Source organism: Balearica regulorum, chromosome 8, assembly GCF_011004875.1.
Source record: "Balearica regulorum gibbericeps isolate bBalReg1 chromosome 8, bBalReg1.pri, whole genome shotgun sequence".
NCBI classification, from domain to species: Eukaryota; Metazoa; Chordata; class Aves; order Gruiformes; family Gruidae; genus Balearica; species Balearica regulorum.
The window spans coordinates 17,896,476-17,911,635 of record NC_046191.1 but is presented as its reverse complement, the minus strand read 5'-3'; positions in this window follow the sequence as shown (position 1 = coordinate 17,911,635).

Below are 15,160 nucleotides of genomic sequence, written 5' to 3'. Positions count from 1 at the left end.
CTCTTAACTCCTGGCAGCAGCTTAGAGAATCCCTCCCTGTCCTGGATGGTTTCTTCTTTCAGATGCTTGCAGGCAGTTGTTCTGTTCACCCTCTTGTCATCACTTAGCTCATTTAATCCTTTCTCATAAGTCAGTCCCTCCTGTTACCTAATCATGGCGGTCTCTTCCCTGAACTCCCTCTCAGTTGCTCATTTATTTTACAGTGACATGGTGGCCAGTAATCCTGCCATTGTTAACGTTTCCTGTTGTGGAGGTTTGGGTTATTTTTGTTCAGAGTTGCTGCAGTACTTGGAGAATTGAGCTAAGCTTCCCCTGTGAAGAATAATTACAGGCAAGGTCACTGATACTGCTATAGAAAACATGGTCCATGGATAATTCTAGCCGGTGGGGTTGGGGATGGAGGCTTAGTTGCAGTTCTGGTATGTGAGCTCCTGGTGGAAGGCGGCCCAAAAATTCATGTTTGATATTAAACACACAATTGGGGCTCCAGATACCTTTGCTCTGCTGGAGAGGTTTTGCTGCCTGTAGAAAACTAATTTATGTGTGAATTCCTGCATTATTTTCTTTAAGACCACCTAGGCAGATGAAGTCTGACGTGATTTGGGGGTATTTCTCTTACTAAAAGTATTGTTTCAAGAATCAACCATCTGTATGACTGCAGGTTTTTGACATCCTTTGATTTTAGGTTGCATCTTTGTTTTTCATTGACTCCAGAGGAACGGGGGACAGGTGACATAAGAAAAGCTGTTACTGCAAACTTAGCGCATTTGCCTTTACTGTCGATTGCCCTATGCTGTCATTCATGATTTACAAACTTGGGCAGTGTTATTGCTGCTACTGAGTGCCACCCTGCAGTACTTACACTACAACAGAACCAGGAGCAGCGCTGGTTTGCACCCGAGTTAAAACTATCACAGACCAGCCTCCAAACCCAGCTGGACACTAGGGCAGGTCACACCGTCAGTGCTTATGTGACAGTTATCCCTCCGTTCATGCACCTGTGGGCCAATTCCCAAGTGTGATCCAGGTTCAGGATCCCCAATCCTGAAGTTCTTGCTCAGCGCCAACCTAGCATCTGCCAGGATACAGCCCCCACCTTCTACTGATTCCTGCTCAGGGTTTTGTTTCTTCTTTTTTTTTCCTTCTCTCCAATCCCTTGATAATATAAGGATGCACCCTGAAAAAACTCCAAGCCATCCCATACCCAAAAGTCTGGGGTCCCAAGAGCAGCCCTGAAGCTGGGGCTGAGGGGACAGTGCTGTGCAGCGCTTGACAGCCCATATCCCTTTCGGCATCGGGAGAGATCGAGGCAAGAGAACAGGGGGTTGAGTGCAAGAGCTTTGTCTATACTTGGAAACACACCCACAATGAAAATGCTTTTCATCAGTCATCTCTCTAACAACTGTTGAAAACAGCATAATCTGCTAACACAGAAAAGCTAAATTGCTTTCATACGAAGTACTGAAAAACTGCTGTGATCTGATTCAGCTGAAAACCAAAACGCATGATTTGACAGCTCTAGTGCTTCTTAGCTGCTTGAAGTTTCTGTCAAAGTTTCTCTTTTTCCCTCGTTTGCTTTCCTCTAGTTTTACATTTTAACCCCGTCCCTGCAGATTAGTGGTTTTGAAATATGAATTTTAAGTGGACCAGATGTTTAAATAATAGCAGTGTACCAGAAATACAAACTTTTGAAATAAATACATTGGATGCTATGGGCTGGGTCTGGGCAGGAGAAGCAAAGCTTCAGAGCAAGGTGAAGAATATGCTATCATTTTTAAGCCTGCAGCATTTTCTATGTACTAAAACCTGCTTTAATCACAAGGAAAACACTGAAAGGATGTTTAATCTCATGAGCTCTTTTGTTGTTCCTAAGTGAAGAGGAGCCACATTCATCTCTGGTGTGATTACAATAAAAGCAGTGCAATTACATCAGGGAAGAATTTGGCCCAACTAGTTCTCTGTAGAGAAGCTATTGACAGCTGTCCCCACGTACCTCGTATTGTTGAGAAAACAGAGAGCTAAAGGCATGCCAAAAGAAATAGGACTAACTCCCATTTTCTGACCTTTGGCTGAACCGGAGCTTCTGGGTTTGAATGATGCTTTACCTCTGTTACACTTCTGATCATCATTAGGTTTTCTTCAGTGATCCGTCTGAAAACGTCTTTCTAACAGGGGAGCTGCGCAGCTGTGCTTGGTACGGCTACTGCAGCTCTGAGCCACTGAGCAGTGTTGCTTCATGGGATACAGCATCTTATCTAATTTTAGGTGTGATGCAATGAGTGGGGGGAGCTCGCATGAGGCAGGAGGGATGGAGCCCAGCAGCCAGAGCTCAGAACAAGCACTTATAATTACTAAATGCTACTTTCAAAATAATGGCAGCTTTTATTACTACCAATGCACCTCTGTGAGCATGATTGAATAAACAGGCAGCAGCAAGGACAAATGTTTCTGGGAGAGGATATTGGGACAAGAGTCAGTCACCAGGCTTGCTGTCCGCAGGTGGTAGCCGAGGCTGCCCCAGGTCCTGGCTCCCAGCCTTCCCCCCACTCTGCACCCTCTGATGTTCTCTACTGAGCTGCTGTAGTTGGTCTCATGTGCCACAGGCTTTTTTCTACATGGGCATGCCATGGTATAACCCCAGCTGGCAACTGAGCCCCACACAGACGCTCACTCGCTCCCTCATGGTGGCACGGGGAAGAGAGTCAGAAGAGTAAAAGGAAGAAAACTCATAGGTTGAGATAAAGACAGTTTAACAGGCAAAGCGAAAGCCGCACACACAAGCAAAGCAAAACAAGGAAATCCTATTGGCAGGCAGGTGTTCAGCCATCTCCAGGACAGCAGGGCTCCATCAAGCGTAACAGTGACTTGGGAAGACACCGTAATTCCAAATGTCCCCTTCTTCTTCCCCCAGCTTTATATGCTGAGCATGACACCATATGGTATGGAATATCCCTTTGGTCAGATAGCTGGGACAGCTGTCCTGGCTGTGTCCTCTCCCAACTTCTTGTGCACCCCTAGCTACTCACTGGTGGGGTGGGGTGAGAAGCAGAAAAGGCCTTGGCTCTGTGTAAGCACTGCTCAGCAGTAATGAAAACATCCCTGTGTTATCAACATTGTTTTCAGCACAAATCTAAAACCTAGCCCCTTACTAGCTACTATGAAGAAATTTAACTCTGTTCCAGCCAAAACCAGCACAGGGCATCATCTACTTACCATCATTCAAGCACTCACAGAGAGATGTCTGAATTCAGGTGTTTGGTTTTGTCTCATACTTGGTTTTCTCAACAGCTTTCTGCTCCTCGCACAAGTCAGACCACGATACTCGCAGAGCCAGTCTGCTCATAACCAAATTAATGCAGAGGATCTATAAGTTAATACAAAGCAGTCTACTTTTAGGGACATCTCTACTTGCCAGAGCAGTGACCTATCCTGACTGGTACCCTGACTCTGACGCTGTACTGGACTGAGTCACTGGTTACATAGCACGTTCCCTCTGGCTGACATCCTGCTAGGAGGTAACACTGTCGTTGATGGTTCACTTTGTGTCATGCTTTGGGCTTGGATGTTTCAAGGAGGATTCAAGTCTTTCACTGTCATTAGACCTCAGCTTGGAATGTTTTTCCCTAGTCGTCATCCCCCCCGCCTCCCCCCAGTTCCACCATCAAATTACCCACCTTTTTGTCCACTGTCATTAAACAGTTACTTGCAGATCTTTTAGTGCTAGCAAACCTGTGTCAATAAATCCTAATTTAAAACCACAAACAGCACATTCTTAATGAAAATATCCTTTTACACATCTAAATGATAAATGTTTCAGAAACAGGTCCCTAAATTTTTTTTAATGGTATTTTAAACAGTCATTTCAAAGTAAACACAAAAGAAATGTTTGTTAATCATCTGGAATTTTTAATTTCCTATTTTGCATGGGAACTTGAGTAATCAGACATACCGTATGCTTGTTAGCTGGGAAAGGGTTAGGATTAGAATAGACTCTAAAAATTAGAAAGCACTAAAATATAGCAGCAGTCTTGGCTGCCTAAACTTAAAATAAACAATGTTTTGTGTTAATTGCTGGAACAGATCAACACTAAAAAAACCCACGCATCTAAATACGGTGCCTGGCAGGAGAAAGGAAGTCTCAGGGGACTGGGGATGAGCTAGTCAATAATTTACCTGCAAAGGGGATTATCTCATACAGACAGAGCTGATAAGGAGCAAAATGTGAAGTGTTGTTTGGTGGCTTCTGTGTGAGCTCAGTGGCTTTAAGAGTTGTGGGATTCCTAACGCAGAAGAGTCCAGTCAGAAAAAAGTAATCATATTTTTGGATTTATAGTGCTAACCATCACTGAGCTCTTAGGCAGTAAAGTATGTTCTGGTGTAAGCTTGTGTGCCCAGTGTGGAAGCGCAGCTCAGAGGCCATACTGCTGCCATCAGTGGAGGTACGATAGAATGGAGATCTCCACATCATCGTTCTAGTTTGGTACCAGTGTGATTCTTTAAATCACTAGCGTAACGGCAGAAGGCAGCTCCCAACATTTTCCGGGGTCATTAGGCCAGGCGCACGCAGAGGAGGAATGGACACACATTTTGCTGTTTATACACGATGCAGCTCCAGGCCAACACTACTGCCAACAGCAGAAGTCAGCATACATCCTGTGCTGTGCTTTGTGCTGCTTCATCAGCCGACAGCTGCTTACGTGGAATGCATCTGACCCCACTGCAATTATGCCTGCTGCGTTCAGACTTGCCCCCATTTCAAAGCATACAGTTAAAAGGCTTTTTTCCTCTGTTGTTTTTGAATCATATATTTGAGCCTTGCACTTCACTAGGAATCAATTTGAATCCAACTATTGGGGAAAAAAAAAAAACCCAACAACAAACCATCAAAAACTTAGAGATAGTTTACAATTTCAACTCTGGCTACTTCACCCTACTTCAGCAGGGGAACAACCCAAAAGACAACGTTCTTCACTGCTCCAGGACTCCTTTGGTACAAAGGCCACAGTGGGCACAGCCCCTGAAGCTGCTGACCTCACAGGATGATGAGCAGTGTTCGGGAAGACTGTTCAGAACAGTCTTTTGTGGTGGGAGGGCATAAATAACAGCAATCTGTGGCCTACACCAACTGTCAGTCCGACTCTTCAGGCATCACACACACAGCATACACCCGACTCTCTCATTTTTACTTTCCCTTTGCTAACTTGTCCAAAGTTGGCTCTCCACTGAGACTACAGCCATTCAGCTAGGTCAGTGACTCCATGTTTAAAAGTCTCTTTGTTGTTACTCTTTAGAAGTGCTTTTGTATCCTCCAGGCTCTGGTTGTGAGCCATTCACGTAGTTGAAAGATGGTAGTCTGAGGGCTTCGTTCTTCCCTCCTCACAGCTGTGGATGTGATTTACAGAGTTGTCCAAGCAGTCCAGGCTGCATTGCCAGAAGTTTCTATATGAACAACTATCACACTACGGAATTTAGAATTAAGGCTGTATGTGTTTGCATATACGTACCCATATGCGTACATACTAAAACCAGCCTTCGTGCAGCTGAGATGAGAGATAAGATTGCTTACTGTAGCACAAACGTAAGGGGATGAAACCTCCATGCAAGCTGTTTTGGTCTAGCTGTTGGTGGGACTGTATATGGTACAATGACTCTTTGTTCAGCAAGAGGCTAAAGATTATATATTTACACTTGAGACCTTTAAGACTCAGATTACACAGTAGACAACTTTCCCTTTAGACTGGCTACTAACAATTTCAGAGACTGAAGTGTGCATTTTTCTGTGCCTGGCTTCATCTGCTGTATTGCATTTTTAGAGCACTGTATATGACAAACCTTCTAGGAATCCCAAACACAAACGGAAGTTCAGCTGCTTCAAGTGATTCAGTGGAAGAACACCATCAATGAGGCCACACAACTGCATGGAATGTGATGAATTTCCAGGAATAGGATTGTTTCCCGGAGATTATTGTGTAAAATACAAGTGTAAAGAGGGAACAAAGGTAATGCTGACAGCCTCTGCACCACTAGGCTATTTTAGTTTGTGAAAAGAATGAAGAAAACAGACATGTTAGAAGACCTTTGCTAGGCTAACAGGAAACCTATATATCAAGAGCAAACCCTGAAACAGAGCAGTACAATATTATCTCAGCATAAAACATAATCTGTCCATGATTTTATCTTATGAAACCAAATCCACTTTTAGCTTGAATGCAGTGCTAGCAGAGAGCTCTATGTCCGTGCTTCCATCCAGGAAAAAGGCAGTAATTGTACAGAAACAGGTGGACTCTGCAGTTCTGAGGGGAAAGGACAGCAGTGCATTTCTGGGGTTCAAAAGCAACAGGAAACCTGTCCATTCAGGTTCATTAAGAAATCAGTTCTGCTGACTAGAACCTACTCTGAAGCAGTGGTTAAGCAGAGCACTTTCAAAGGAAAGTACCACACAGCAAGTGCAAAAGTTTAGCCTTTGGATATAACAAAAGCAATCCTTCCAGTAGAGCCTTCTGCTCTCTTCCTTCAGGCAACCTCTGCTCCAATGTGCTGGAGGAAATCTTACTTTTAAATAAGGTGACTCTTAGAAGTGCAAAATCTAGTTTGGTTTCAACTCTGTAAGTGTTTGTTCACAGCTTTGTCAAGCACAGCTCAGGTCCTGACACTGGCTATTGGTGAGTAAAGACTGACAACTTCTAATACAACGTCAGCTGTCAAACGCAGGTGACAGCATGGTTACTGTTCAGTGTTTGCATGCCTCCGATTTCAGGTGATCTTTCCACCATCTGCCAAGATGCTTGGATGGAACACAAAAACTAGATACAGCATTTCATGAAACAGGCTTTCAAATACTCCCATGTTTCTGTTACTCATTTATTTTTTGGTCCAGCAGAGAGGGGCAGGAGTATGAAAACTCCACTTCTATGAGTCCAAGGATATGCAACTAGACAGCTTATCAAGGTTTAAGGAACAATGACATGATACTATAGTTACTTTTCCTATCTACTTATTGCACAGAACAGCCTGTGTCCTTACAGCTAAACTCCCTTATTGCCACCAACAGGGCTACATCCAAACTGCCAGCTGAAACACCCAGACAGCATTGCTGGAAGGGTGCTGACTGGCCAAGAGCTGTGCCATAGACTATACCACAATGTGCAGTATGAATAGAGAGCATGCTAGTGCTTGGGCCTCTGTCCCAGGCCTGTTTAGCTTACCCATGCAGACATTGTCTGTACAGCTGCAGAAGTACTTGCACACACAGGGAGGGAGGCAGGGAGGAGAGGGTGGCAGAGCTGTCTCCTTCAGCAGTGCCATCACTTTGTGCCAGCTCACACTATTCATGGAATTTCAGCTTAGCCCTGACAACAGAGCTGTATGCCAGACAGAGAGCCCTCCTCCAGACTCACACTGGGAGAACACACAGTGGTGTCAGTCTACCAAAGGTAATACACCATCTCTGCGCAGGAGACAGGAACAGAACTTTTCCCCCTTGCACCTATAATTTGCCATTGCCTCCACAGCATCTCAGTACCCTGGCCTTTAGTCTCCACATTGCAATATGACTCCCCCACACAAGGCACCACTGTGCAGAGATCCTGAGCTGGTCCAGATGAGTGGGGAGAGCTGCCTGGCACAGCCCACGGGCCTAGGTACAGCCCAGACGCAGTCAGGCTGCATTAGCTAAAAAGGAGGCAGCAATGCACAGCAGCCCAGCCAAATGGAGGGCAGTCTGCATTCCCTCTCCTGGCAAGTGTCTTGACAGCAAGTGAGAAGACAACTCCTACAGGGGAAAAAAAAAAGTTTGTAAAGTACAGTTATGTTTCTTTTTTCTTCCAGTTGAACAAATAAAACATATTACTGGCTCATGTTCTATAAATTTGACACGAACACTATGTTTTTATGAAAAAACAGACAGGAAGTTATGAGCAACTTTCCAACAGAAGCAACAGCAACAATGAAAATCCTGACTAGTTAAAGCCTTGATAATTACACCACCCAGGCAATCTTATTCTGTGCCTTTGGATAGGTCCATCTTCCCTTCTGCTCCCCCATCTTCAATGTTCCTCTTGGACCTAGCAGATAAAAGTTATAAGCTGAAAGGAGATTTGGTATATATAGATGCATGCTTGAAACTGATCCATGCTCTCCCTAAACGTGTTGCTTTCTTCACCTCTTTCAAAGTTCATTAAATGTAGAGTGGATGATTTAGCTCAGAGGATACTGCATTCAGAGTAACAGCTATGGTTTCTGCAGATTTCTTAGGATGAACATCATATTCCCACAGGAAATTAGGTAAGGAATAAACATTAAAGTAATGATGTGATCTGTGTCATCCTCCTAATAACTACTGAATGTGCTGGTTGATTTCAAACAAATTTAACAAAAGAATAGAAGTGTCAGATAAACCGAGTTACTTCAAGTTGCATGAAGATAGGAAACTGGCTACCTAGGGGAAGATGATCCTACAAGTGTTCCAGCCAAGAGAAAGCCTGCAGGATTAAGTTAAACACCAGAAAAATCTGGAAGAGGGAGGTCACTTTTAAATACCCCAACTATGAGGAAATCTTCAGGGACACTGATCTGTAGGCCAGGCTTCATTCCTTCAGCTGCTTATGAAATGATGCAGTGTCGGGCTCTTCCTCCCTGGTTTCAGTTTTCTTAACTTCCATCAAGTTAAGGAACAGTTTTTCAGACTTCAGATAGACTGTATGCTTGTGCAAGCTAGAAACAATAAAAAGCATTTCCAAGGAGGAATGTAGAGATAATGTTTCTGCATCTGAAAAAACCTAGAGATCTCCAAGAGTTAGGATGCTGATGAAGTGCACGTTGTACTGACAGGAGTCCCTGGCTACACACACATTAGCTGGAAGATCTACAACTCTGACACACAGCATTGGCTCCAGAGAAGTTTTCTTTATTACTCTACCCTGTTGGCTTTGCCACTGTTCCCCAAGGCACTCACCAAAAGCAATCTCGTGCACAAAAAGGCAAAGGTCTTCAGATTTACTTTTTTCTTGCTCCTGGTACCTTTAAAAAGCCTACACTGTGAGAAACTACTAACTCCAGTTTTACATCTTCTGTCCTCCTAACATGGAGGTGGACAGTGGCAGGATCAGTAACATCCCATCATGAACATTTAAAGCTTTAAGAGAAATGAACTGCCACAAGGAAGAGACTGTCCTTTAACTATGTGGGAGTTTGTGCTCTATTAGAAGATGATGATGTTGACCTCTAGTGACTAGTCTGGGGATACCTGGTGGCATGATCAGAGTGAGACATTTCTGTAGCCAAAAATTTCACTGAAGCTGGCACACAGGAACAGTCACCCTCCTCGTGGAGTTACACATCCTTTTTGTGGAACAGAAACACCCAGCTGAAACGAAGACCCCAGAAATGCTGATATATAGCCCAAATTATGGATGCAGAGAGATTTAAATAGCGGACGATTGTACACGGATGCCTTGAGCCATACAGTGGCTGAAACCTCTAGAGAGAAAACGCACCCAGAATGAGTGAAAGGACTGGACAAAGCAGCCCATGAAGGCAGATACCGTGGTATAATCCCAGGAGAAAACCAGAGGGTGGGGAGTCAGTCAGGAAAGGACCCGAGCTGGAAGCAATGAGATGTCCCAAAACACAGAAATGAAGCAAGAGGAGACAATTGTGATTCATTTTAAATAAGCAAAACAGCAGAGGAACGCCCCAACCCACTGTCTATTTCTTAGCTGACATAACCCATTAGACACAACATTTTTCCAGATTATTAGTAATGGAAAATATTATTAGACATTTAAATACTGTCCATCAGTGAGTTGTACATTTGATTTTTAAATCTCATCCATTCTACATAATGAAACTATTTATTCAATTATGTTTGAAAAATCATGTAGAGTATGTTTTGATGCATGTTCACAGACTAAAACGAGAAGACAATACATGATACCTTAAGGAAGTTACTCAGATCTTATCCACAGATTCAAAATAACAAGTGTTTTATTTTCCCACTTACTCAAAAGAAATGAAGAAAAACATCTCTTCCCAGCAGAGCCACCCAAGGCATATGAAGAAAATAACAGATTTTCAGGAAAAGGTTAAAGAATGAAAATGATTCAAGGATTGGGAAGGAGTGTATGTTCCAAACTAGTGACACAGCTCAGGTGATGTAGTGACTATACTGCCCCATGCAGAGAGAGACACCAGCAAAAGGGAAATTAGGTGAGCAGAGCATGCTCCCAGGTAACTATTCTGACATGGATTTGAAGTGGGGAGAAAATTAACATAATTTCTAGCCCCTCCAGAACTAAGTCATGGTAGCTGTTCCTCAATAGGAGTTCTCACCCCCCCTTTTTTTTGGAGAACTTTTTCCATTTAATACAACGTTTCTAATAGAGCTTAATATCCATCTTAGTATCACTGCTTACTTCTCAGCTTGGACTGATTAGCATCAAAACTGGGCAAAGACACCCCGACAGCAAAAAAAAAAGTAAACTGAAAATGCATATTTTGACACTCAAACACATAAATTATGGAATTCACTTAGCTTTTTGCTATTTGGGTAGTGCACTTGCTTTGCACACAGTGGCTAACTGGCAGTGTGAAGATGAACTGGTGCTGCTGTCCCCCATTAGAGTTCCATTCCTGGTTTTCAGGGCTTTACTCCATACTGCAGTGACTGGAAATTGAGGGTGTGTTTACAGTCAAAATTCAGAGAGCTTAAATTGTGATTCGTATTTAATTTATTAAAATATTTTTCAAACTGTCTTTTCAAAGAAATTGTCCATACCTGAAATCATGTTACACCACGCATTTAGCCATGCAACAGTGCCAGCAGGGGGGGATGAAGAGTAAAATATGCCTAAAACTGCATAAAGCATGAGTAGGAGAGAAATTTTACAGTAGAAATACCTTACACAGGGGTCTGGTAGCATTTAAAAGCAGAAACAAACTGGCATTTAAATAGATTTAAAAAATAAAACAAATAAAAGATATTAAGGAGCAAGAGCTCAAGGTAAATATTCTCTACAAAAGTCTAGTTTTCTGGGTATAGCTGATTATTTCTGAACACATACATTAGTAGCTTAATTTTTGAATCTTTAATGATCATACACACATACCTTATACATTTCTGTAACTGTTCATAAATGACTCCGATCCTTTTGTTAGCGTTCCTCAGCATATATCCTCTCTCTCAACTGGAGATGTTCTGAGGACATGTATCATTTTGGGAGGGAAAGGCAAAGACATTACTTGGCATATCCAAATGTGTCAGGTCCCTAGCTGCACAGGATGCATTTCCCATGCCTTACTGGCAATCTGATTCAATATCAGTATGCACAGCTTCTGCTAAAAAAATCAGAGAGTTTTTTTAGTGTATTGCTTTGGCTGAGAAAGAATTAAGGTAAATGCTACTCCTTCCGCACAGACCTATGGACTTACATAACTGCAAAGAAGCCACTAGCTTAACCCTGTGAAGATGGCAGAAATACAGCTGTTGGCTAAATTAATGCTATGGATGCAAACAGAAATGCTGATATTGGGAGAGAGTCAGACCTACAACCAAAGCTTTCCCCTCCAGATAGTGTTTTTTTCCAGTACTCTTTGCCAGCTCAGTTCTTTCAACATATAGCAGGGACAGCCTCTGGAGAATTACTGAGTTTGCCTCCCAGTCTGTGTGTTTCTTACTCATGCTCTACACTTGGATATGGCCACTATTTAGGTCACATTTCTATCTATGAACAACCAAAACTGGCACAGCCACTGAAATAATCAGCCCTATTGTGCCCCTCCCAGCTCTTTCTCTCATGCCAGCACAAGCATGAATTCTCCTGCATACCAGGCTGTCATTGTGTCAACAGCTGGACTCGAAGCAGGAGGCAGCAGCCACAGTGATTTAGCATCTCTCTGCCCTCAATACAGGAACTGAAGGAATGTTTACCTAGACACAAGGGAGATCATTTTCACTGTCATCTAGAAGCTGCAGAGGACTCTTTTGCCCTATGGACTTATTACTATGATTAAAACTAAGGGTAGGCCATTAATGAGAAAAGGCAGAGTTGAAATCAACTGGCATACAGGCCTTCCTTAAAGAGAGAAACTTCTGAAAAATGCAAGAGGGATATTGCAACTTAAAGGAGCTCAGAGCCTTATTAACCATACTAGACTTCTGCACCATGCCCTCCTTTAAAAAAACAGCAGCTTTTTTTTCAGGGAAGAAAAAATCCCCCTTGTCCTCTGCTCCAGCTCTGTTTTCTTGAGTCTGCAAGGTCCTGGAGCAATACTCCAAGGGAAGCAAATGACTGAGATCTGAACAGATTAAGCCTAAAGTCTTAGAAGACAACTCGTCATGAACTACTTGCTACTTCACTGCTGACTCAAGAATGTTCAGCTTGTGTGAATGTTCCACTTTCCCATCTGCCCACTGCTTAAGCTTCTCACCAACAGCTGCACACTTCCAGCACAAACATCATCTATATATTAAGAAAAAAGTGCAGGGCAGCATAAAACATACAGAGCTTTTCATCAAAGTATCAGAAGTACTACTCTATTGACTATTAATCTTTATTTGTGAGCTTAACTTAAAAGCCTCCATTTTAACATAATAAATAACGTAACTATGTATTGTAGCCTACTGCAACTAGAAACTTTATGTAGAATTTAGACTTCTTTGCTATGGAATATGAGGCTTTGTTTATACTCTTGATGGATCTGTGTAAATCTACAGCAATGAAAACCAATCCCTCTTTATAAGCTGCTAGTGTTATTAAATACAGAAAAATAGACAGCTATAGCTAAGAACAAGACTCAATTTAAAACGTTATACCTAAAGTTTATCAGAGTTTTTTCTGAACCAATACAGGAAAGAGTATGTTATCAGTTAAGACCATTCAGTGGATTTATTTTTTAAGCTAGGAAAACCACACACACTTGGCATAAAACCAACTTTAAATCAAATAAGATTCATATGTCCTTGCCTTTGACATTGTTGCTTGTTCCTAGCCATTTTTTAAAACAGAAAACTGTTATCCATTTCCTTTTCATGTGTATGTTATAATTTATATCCACAGAACAGAAAGAAAACAAATTGTTTTACAAGCTCCTTTTATCAAGACATCTTTAAGAATAAAAAGGGTTATTTGGAACGGTATGAATACCCTGAACTCCCACTGGCTTTGGGTGGGAGTCGAGCACATTCAGTAAGCAGTTACTCAAAAACTCAGCACCTTACAGAATCAGTCCCTGCACAGCCCTCAAGTTACTTCATGAGTTTTTTATAATGAAATAGACTGCTTTGAAGAAAAACTAGCAGTATCTCTCATCAGCCACATTAAGGAACTGATTCGTTTGCTCTACAATAGTTGGACTAGCTCCTGCCCTAGCTGCTTCTCGTGATTTAACCTGACAAGCAACTAAATACTACACAGATGTTCACTCATTCCCCACTGCAGTGAGATGGGGAGAGATCTGGAAAAAACACAAAAGGTAAACTTGTGGGTTGAGATAAAGACAGTTTAATAGGGCAGGAAAAAAAATATGCAAGTGATGCACAATGCAATTGCTCACCATCCACTGACTGATGCCCAAGCAGTTGTCCCCTGGCCAGCTTTCCCCCTAGTTTATATGCTGAGCATGACATCATCTGGTATGGAATATCCCTTTGGCCAGTTTGGGTCAGCTGTCCTGGCTGTGTCCCCTCCCAGTTTCTTGTGCACTGGCCAGGCAGTATGAGAAGCTGAAAAGTCCTTGACTTAGCATAAGCACTGCTCAGCAACAACTAAAAGCATCCGTGTGTTATCAACATTATTCTCATCCTAAATCCAAAGCACAGCACTATACCAGCTACTAGGAAGAAAATTAACTCTATCCCAGCCGAAACCAGGACACTTCTCTCCTCTCTTCAGTTTTCCATCTCCAATACAGGAGTGGCTCTGTTGCTTTAACATAGCCACTTAACTTTTATCTACCTCACAAAAAGCAATGCCAACTTTGGGTTACCTTAATAACCCAGACTAAAATACAACAGTTAAGCTGCTGCTGCTGGACAACCTGAATCATCCCTAAGCAGCAGAAAACTCTCAAAGGAGCACAGAAACCACTGTCACTACTCCATAATCAGAGCACTAATCTAGATAAAACATAGGCAACCTGAGGAAAGCTGATAGAGTTAGGGATTAATGAGCCCACACAGTCACCAATTACCATGTGTTACACATCTTGAAAGTCTGATTAGTTCCCCTCCTACTCCTAAATTTTCAGACAATCATTGCAGCCAAGGTAACTGAGCATATCTGTTATCCAATAAGATCAGTTCAAGACATGCTATTTATGAACTCCTGAAGAGTTTTTTTTAAATCTTTCTATTCTTACACTTTCCACTTCATTAATGCCTTATTTTAGATAAACATATTTAGTACATTACTGTGTCCTAGACCTGTTTAATACCAGATCTGGATTCAATACCTATGTATGTGCATATATGTAGCCCATGTATATTATAGCCCATGTAAAGAAGTCATGACCATTTGGTTGTAATAGTGTACTATTAAAAAAAACAAAACAGAAGAGGCAGCAAAAGATAATTACTTTGCAAGCAAATGCGAAGTTGCACCCTAAGCAATCATCATAAAGTGAGGTGCTGATCTTTGTCCCATTCTCCTACTGACTTCAGTGCTCATCAGACTGTACCAAACTAATTCAGCTTATTAAACTAGCAGAAAACTAGTACATTAAGTAGTGTTTTGCCAGGCTTTTGCATTGAATCAGCTCAGCATAAGGTCCAGCTAAAGCCAAAACAATGGTGTAGTCAGACCACAGGGCTGAAGCACAGGGGCCAGAGGACTGGGACCTCCCCTATGCTGATGCAGAGGGATTAAACACTTTTAGCTATAACGAGCTAATTCACTCAGAAAAAAACCCAACCCACACCAAACTGTTTCATGCAGAGTTTTATGTAGTTTTGCTACTGAGCAATGATCAGTATTTACTTGCAGGTTTGCTACATTTTCAATTAAGAATAGTGAGCTGTGTTCCTCCTTTCCCCTTACCGTCAATATACTAAGCCTGAACCCTGACTTAGATTTTCAAGTTGCATCGTCAGTGAGACTGCAGTGACTGGTATTTCTACATACCTCCTCTTACAGTTTTTGTCCTTGTACACTTCTCAGATACTAAT